Source organism: Colius striatus, chromosome 4, assembly GCF_028858725.1.
Source record: "Colius striatus isolate bColStr4 chromosome 4, bColStr4.1.hap1, whole genome shotgun sequence".
NCBI lineage: Eukaryota > Metazoa > Chordata > Aves > Coliiformes > Coliidae > Colius > Colius striatus.
The window spans coordinates 16180048-16187274 of record NC_084762.1 but is presented as its reverse complement, the minus strand read 5'-3'; the positions used below and the strand labels follow the sequence as shown (position 1 = coordinate 16187274).

General features: G+C 51.1%; 1 protein-coding gene across 5 annotated transcripts in view; it reads left to right on the top strand.

Annotated features, from left to right (window-relative positions):
- The first annotated feature begins 4858 nt into the window (after positions 1-4858).
- RNF152 (ring finger protein 152) overlaps positions 4859-7227 on the top strand; it is a 46283-nt gene continuing 43914 nt past the window's right edge. The window contains exon 1 of one of the 5 annotated variants that reach the window (XM_061995932.1): positions 4859-4914. The gene's annotated coding sequence lies outside the window, so the exon portion shown is untranslated. The other 4 variants (XM_061995933.1, XM_061995934.1, XM_061995935.1 and 1 more) reach the window with 4 other exon arrangements.

The window sequence follows — 7227 nt, the reverse complement described above, 5'->3', positions numbered from 1 at the left end:
TAGTGTATTTTTTTCTAAGCGTCACCTTGTGATGTGGTAAGGGGAGATAAAAGTGCAGCTCTGCAGATAATTGCCAGAGCTCATAAACACTTTCACCCCCCCTTTCATTTCTTGACACATGCAGCAGCAGAGACAATATCCAGGACTGTACTGAGAGTAACCACTGTGGCAGCACCTCTGCCATGTTTCTCCCTCTCTCTGCACTGGCAGTAAATATCCAAAACCCTTCAGGAGACAGCCCTGAGCACTCTACTGTTGCTGACCCTGCCTTGAGCAGGAGGGTCTCCAGAGGTCCCTTCCCACCTCAGCTGTGACTTGCCAAGCTGGGTTGGTGGCTAGGGTAGGGCACCAGGTTGGCACGTCTCACACACATCCCCGCAGGAAACCCGCAGTGGCTCCTCCAAGGTGGTTCCCTGAAAATTATTTAGGCCAGGCTACCACTTTGAGGGAGGCAAAGGGATGTATCATCAAGCCCAAATGCTTTCCTGGATTTGGAGCCTCAGGGGAGTATTTGCACTGCCTATCTTTGGGCACTAAACTTCAGTGCAGGAAGCTTTTTCACCTATCTTGTCTTTGGAGGGAGATTAGCCCAGGCAGGTGACTCAAGAGTATCCAGGACAGACTCCTGCTCTGAATCACCTCCTGTGACACCTTCCCTTTGGTTGTAAAGGCAGCCAGCCAACACTGAAGGAGCAACTTCCCTACATTTTGTACCTAAAAATGTCAGCACACCTTCATTTTTAAGGTTATAGTTAATAGATGAACATTTACAAACTAGCACAGGAGAAAATTATTGGTGAAGTTTCTGTACCCAAACCAAGGACAAAAAGTGGGTTGAATGGCACACAGGTGAATACAGATCTTGTTGGTTTTCTATGGTAAGCACACTGAGCACCTTATCCTGCTTCTGAAGCCTTTCATGTTAGCAAAGGCTTTCCTCCTAACTAGAGGGGTTTTCTTTTTGAGAGAGACTGGGGTTTCAAAGCAATTTATTAAACTGAGTTACCACAAATATGTGACCTTTTTTACATGTCCATTTTCAGGTTAGCAATCTGTAAAAATACTTCCTCTGCTGAGTATTTTAAATCAAGCAATAAAGCAGTGTTTTATGGAAGAGAATGTGGGAAGGTATACGAGCCTGTCAGATTTCAATGAGACTAAATGTTCATTGCAATTTTGTCACAGGGTATCAATAAGAGGAGTGACAATTACCTCTGATCAGTAGGGCCTGAGCCTGTTTCCACTGATAGATACCTTTTTAATCTCTACAAGCTGTGCTTTTGCCTCACAGTTTGAGACAACAGCCTTCTGTGAAGCTTTTGTGCACGGCGTGAGGTTCGACAGACCCTGATTCAGTAGCATTTTTAATGGTTAATAGAATTTTTTCACATTAATCCCAGAGGCCTGAGACTGTAGAAGTTGGTTGGTTTGTTGTTTTTTTTCCCCACTGAAAGATGTGACTTGAGCAGGGGATATTATGTACGTTTTGGGTAAGTACCACCATTTCATGCACGTGTCAGGATGGAATGGAGAAGCTCTGAGCTCTCCCTGCCTCTTGCTTGGGGAGAGGTGTCAGAGAAGTTTCTTTCCTCTGCAACATTAGTGATTTTCAAAGAAGTTTCTTTCCTCTGTACCATTAAAAACAAACAACCCTCCCCAAGTAGCGACATTACTGATTTCTCCTCCTCTGACAGCTTGGCCCCTGGTTTCAAAAGCAGCTGAAGGAAAACAGGAAGCCAGGAAGATACACAGACAGCATGATGACATAAACTTTCTTTAGGAAAGCAGGCTAAAAAAGCCCAAAAGTTCCTAGGCCTCCTAGTAACAACATAAACCTTGGGAATGTGATTTAAGTCTCCAACATGGGCTTAGAAATGAAAAAGAATGGATCCCCCATGTGCTGATTATTTTTAAAACGCTTGCAAGCTCCAGTTTGGTTTTATGGTTATTTGGTGACTCACTGCTGGAGATGGAAGTTAGACACTGAGGTCTTGTAAATATTTTGCCTATTAGAGGTGATCATAATGGAGAAACCAGGTTTTAGTTACCTTTGTTGTGAATGCCAGTGAGAGAGTAGCAAAGGGCAGCTGAGCACAGCACAGGGCTGTCCTTCCCTCTGCCCCTCCTATCCATGCCCATGCTCAGCACTGAGCTGTCCTTCCCTCTGTCCCTCCTATCCATGCCCATGCTCAGCACCGGGCTGTCCTTCCCTCTGTCCCTCCTATCCATGCCCATGCTCAGCACTGAGCTGTCCTTCCCTCTGTCCCTCCTATCCATGCCCCTGGTGCTGGATGAGCCCTTTCACATCGTTATCAGGTAGGGGCTGAAAAGAGCAGTGTGGAACAAAGAACTCACAGCCTTTTACAAACCCCAGTCCTGAGTTTTATCATAATAAACCATGTGAGGTAATCTGAAGCCGAAATCTATTTCCCTTCCTTTATTTCAAGCCCTTCGAAGGGAGCTTTTCAAGATTTGTTCCCTAGAGATTTTAAGACTCTTCTTCCCATAACAGGTGCAGTGGCAGCGATGCAGGAATCCTCCTGGGAGTAATTCCACTTCCCTTCCCCTTGTCAGCTGGCTCTATCTGGCAGTGCTCCTGCCAGGAGCTGTGTGCATACGTTAACTGTAATCCATTCAGTAGAGGGAGTCAGATGCTAGAATCTAAGTGTGTGGGCTAGCCCCTTCCAGGACTGGCACCTCGCATTTGTGTGCAGGAGCAGAAATAGTCGATTCTTTGCTGTCCCAATGCGGGGTATGGGGAGGGGTCTTGTTCTCAACTGAGCTGCCTACACTCTGCTGTAATGATAAAACCACAGCAGCAATAACAGCAATATAACAAACTGTGTTGCAGTGCCAGTGCTCTTCACTGCTGCCTTGCAGGACCCATCTTAGCAAGCGGGTTATCTTTTTCTACACCTGTGTAGTCCCTGGCCCGTGTCGTGGACATCGTTTGCAGGAGTCGGAGGGACATGTGTTTCCATTGTGTAATGAACTTCCCTCACTGTGGCCATGGGGACTGGTACCATAGAACTGCCAGTGAGCATTAGCTGCCATTTGTTTTCTAAGGAGGAAAGGAGGAAATGTTCTAGGGAATGGCAGGGACTTGGCACAGAGAGGCAAGCGAGGAGTTGTGCCTCCCAAGCTTGGCGTGTCTCTTCAAAAACAGGATGTTACACAAATACCCGATGTGAATTTGGCCTCATGATCTCCCTAAATTGTAAAAACAACTTTATGGCCCCCCCTTCCCAACATCTCAAAAGGCTTTTCTGGAGAACCTTGAGTGGACAAGGTGGGAAGATGTGGGTCACAGTAGGTGCCATGGGTAATGCCCCATCCCTGAGAGTGCAGCAAGGGGTGACAGGTGTCCCCTGTCCCCTTGCCTAAAAAAAGGAATCCTCAGGAGAAGCAACTCTGGTGTTTACTCCTCAGATTAGTCAGCCGAGGGGAGGGGGGGAGGCAAGGGGAGAGCAGCAAAATCTGCGGCACAGTCCTTCTAGCTGATGAGCAGAGAAGTGAAATTCAGCTGCATGTGCTAAAATGAGGCCTGTGGTGTGAAATACATCGTGAGAGGTCAGGGATGGTAGTGACTAACGCTTTGGTGGCAGAAATATGGGGGGTGCCAGGCTCAAATCGGTGACTGAAATTTGGCTTGTTTGACTTTTCCTGTCTTACCTCGGTTATTTCATTAAGAAGGTTTGAACCAAGAAACACTGTGGGATGTGAAAATCTGCTTTGAACATTCCTTTGAAGAGTGGTAATTGCGTTTTAAATATTTATGGCACAACCTGGAGCTGTATTGGTGAATGCACTATGGACTCACCCCAGTGGTAAGCCCGGCGTGCTGGGGACCTTGCTCTGCAAATAGCTCCATTGCAGAGAAGGGGAGGAAATCAAGTAGACTTTTGTGACAATGATTTGTTTGGCTGATAACAGAGGTCTTATTCCTCCACAGGCAATGTTTTCAGTGTGGAGCTGCAGAAGCTGAGGAGTAGAGAGCTGTTCTAACCAAAACCAGCACCTGGGTAACCTGCAGGTTTGCTTTCACATCGCTTACAACTGTTCTCCCCAAAGCAACACTGGCTTTGCAAAGAGATGAGGCAATGAAGAGCGGAATGACGCTCGTCTGCCCTTGCTGTTTGACCAGCCCTTGCTGTTTGTAGCTCGTGCTGCTTGCCATTACCGATCCCGTGTGAGGCACTAGGAGGTACATATGCATTTTGTCTTTTACTGCTGATGTAAATAGGATAGTTTTCTCTGCAGGCGGCACACAATCAAGTCCGTGGTCTTGTCATCCGTAGCAGGCAGAGGCCTTATTCCCTAAGCCCAGCCTGGGGTCTGCTACAGAAAGCCAACATGCCACATCTACCTATGACTGACTTTAGTGTGCACCAGTAATGCACCCCTAAGCCTCCAGCTGGGATTGGAGGTCTTCCAAGCTCAAGGCACCAGTTCCTCGAGCCTGAGCCTCTGCCTCGCACAGGGTCTTCAGCTTCCTTGCCTACCGTCACGGGTGAGCAGGACACGCGGCTCCGCCACCGCACCGCGGAGGACGCGCTCAGGTGCGATGATCCCGCACCCCGAGGCAGAAACGGGCTGCCTCTTAACACCGCAGAGTGCTGAAGACCCCCCCACCCCCCAAAAAAGCGCAGCATCCCCGTTCTTCTCCTCCCCTCCGCGCCAGTGGCGGGGGACCACGGCCAGGGCAGGGTCGGGGGGGGAGGTCCCTCGCTCTGGGCCCGGGTGAGACGGGGCACACTCGGGGTGAGCTCGGGCTGGCTGCGGCGCTCCGCCAAGGGGAGTGGGAGGCCGTGGCCGGGGCGGGGGCCGGGGGGCGGCGCCGGGCGCGGGCTGCGGCGGCGGGCGCGGAGCTGCCACCCGGCGGCGGGGACGGCGGCCGCGGCGGATGGCGGCAAGGTCAGTGGGCGCCCGCTCGCCACCCGGTCCGGCCCGGCCCCTCGGGGCGGGGGGCGATGCTGGCGAGCGTGCATCCAGCGGCGGGGACACACACACACACACACACACACACACACATACATACATACATACACACACGCTCTCCCTTTCCCTCCTCCCCTTCCCGGTAAGCAGCGGGGGCCGCGGATGCCCCCCGCCCCGCCTCCCGCCCGGGCGAAGGGGAGCCGCGGGTTTCGTAACCGGCCGCCGTGCCTGGCCTGGCTGCGGGCAGGGCCGGGCTCCGGCGCTCCGCTGTTCCGCGCCGCCGCTGCCCGCCGTGCCCCCGCGGGGAGGGCGAAGCCGGGCGCGATCGCTGCCCGCCGCTGCCCGTGCGCTCGGTACTTTAGAAGCCGGGAGGGTCGCGCCCGCATCGCATCGGCGGCGTTCCGGGCGGAGGAGGGTTATCCTGGTGCCTCCCGAGCAAGTAAATCCGGATAACTTACAGACGGGGCTTTGGTGGGGGGTCCTTTGTTTCACGGTGTTGGGTTTGGGTTGCTTTTTGTGTGTGTGTTTGTTTAGGGGCGGTGCGGTGATTTCCTCTCCTTTCGCTGGCAGTTAGCGGAGAAGATATGCGGTAACTCGGGTGTTGTCACGAAGTGCTAGACATCTCGGTAGGGTTTTAAAAAGCAGCTTTTGGTTTTTGCTCCCTGAGCGTTGAGGAGAGGCTTGAAGCCCTCTCGCGCCGCTCCCCGCCCGGGCAGGACCCCTGCTCGGCAGAGCGGCGGCGGTCCGAGTGTCTTAAGCCTGGAGCTGCTGCCTCCCGGCTGAGGTCGAGCTGCAAAAATGTGATTTAGGAACCCTGCCGACATCCATCGCCCGAGCGCTCTGTCCCGACATGCCGGCCGGTGGAGGGACTCCGTCGGGAGCAGCTCTCTGCCTCCTCTGAAAGGTGGATACGGTTCAGATGTGTGCAACGGGCTGGTAGCCGCGGGGGGAGGCACGGATGGGGGTGTGTTTGTGTGATAGGTGTTACAAGAAAAGAAGAAAGCAAACAGACGTTTGATAAGGTCCCATTAATTGAACTCTAAACCTGGCAATTCCTCTGTTCATGTTTCCTCGCTAAGACACTTTTCTCCTCCTCATCTATACGGTTTGTTTGTTTTGGGGTTTGTATCTGTGTATTTGTTGATTTATTTTCTTCTTTTATCGTACGTTTAAGAGATCTTATGATACAGATTTGTAAGGTTTTGGCTCTTATTGAGGCCACTAGAAAGCATTTGTAACCTTTCAACTTCTGATGTATGTGAAGGTCCCATTTTTAGCCTTTCTGTGCCTAGGCTGGGGTCACAGGCCTTTTTGAAATGCCCATTGAGTCTGAAGTAACGCACAAATTTAGGGAAAAACCTTCTGCTGGAAACGCTATTCTTGGCTATGTGAGTGTGCACGACTGGATTTCAGGTTTGAAGGAATCGCATGGAAGGTGAAATGCAAAAGTAGCCCTGGCCGAGGACTGAGGAGCTGGGACAGCCTCGGGCTACTGCTCTCCTTGTGACACTGGTGTCAGGGATGGGACTCTGTGGAAAATCCCCGCCACGCACATGCTTTTGTTGGCAAGTATAGTTAAAAAAAGCCCATAGCTCTGGTTCAAACCTGTAAGGTCTGTCAGAAGATTTGGACAGCCTGCCAGGTATGTGAAGACAAAAGAATAAGATGTTTGTTTTCTGCTGCTTGTCTGGGGAGAGGAAGGTTGGTTGTGCCACACCTGATGGAAGTTTTATACGCATGTTATGAAGTCTCTTTGGGAGCACTGGCAGCGTGGTGGAGGATGTAGATTAGAAATGCCAGCAGGACAATAGATGTTAGTTTGGCTTTAATGTAGTGTGTTTAAATTATACATGCAAGTGCAATAACTCAGAACGAGCTGCTCATCTGAAGACACTGCTTAGCAGAGTGCGCAGGGAATGGGCAGGTAGATGCTCCTGGCCACTGGTCACCCTTACCCAAGTGATTCACTTTGGCCTTCAGCTTTGCCAGAATCCCGGGGGTTGTTTTTGTCATACTTGTTCCTGCCTCCAGTTCAGGATTCTCACCTTGACCCCTCGATGAACTGGAGCAGGAGCTCCATAAGCCACAGTCTTGAAAGAAGCTTCAGCGTGTTAACTTTAGTCATGCATATTTTCTCAGTGAAATGAAAGAGGGCTACTCACATGCAAGCTTGTGTGCCAAGGTTTTGAGCTCAGGGCTGCCTCTCTTAAGGATTACAAGGTGTGAACTGCACATCTTTTTGACTTATAGGGTGCTGAGAACAAATGGCATGTTGTGTTTAGGTTCGGT